This window comes from Gekko japonicus, unplaced genomic scaffold (genome assembly GCF_001447785.1).
Source record: "Gekko japonicus isolate JY-2015 unplaced genomic scaffold, Gekko_japonicus_V1.1 scaffold6378, whole genome shotgun sequence".
Lineage (NCBI taxonomy): Eukaryota > Metazoa > Chordata > Lepidosauria > Squamata > Gekkonidae > Gekko > Gekko japonicus.
The window spans coordinates 1,059-1,353 of NW_015161613.1; positions in this window are offsets into that span (position 1 = coordinate 1,059).

Genomic DNA, 295 nt, shown 5'->3' on the forward strand with positions numbered 1-295 from the left:
TTTTGAGGTAAAATATGTCCTCACTCACAACACATAACTTCCCCTTCAAAAGAAACAAACCCACAATCATGCCACACCACAAAAAAGACAGATCACACCACAAGCAGAATACCACAAGGCAAAAAATGATAGGAAAAGGTGCCAGCAGTCACCCCATTACTGGCACAGAGAGCGCTTCAGAGGATGGTGTGCAGGTCCCAGGTTCATGTTTTAAAAGCTGCCTGGGGGATTATGGACCATTCACACACTTTCAACCTTAACATACCTCACAGGGTAGTTGTGTGGATCATATGGG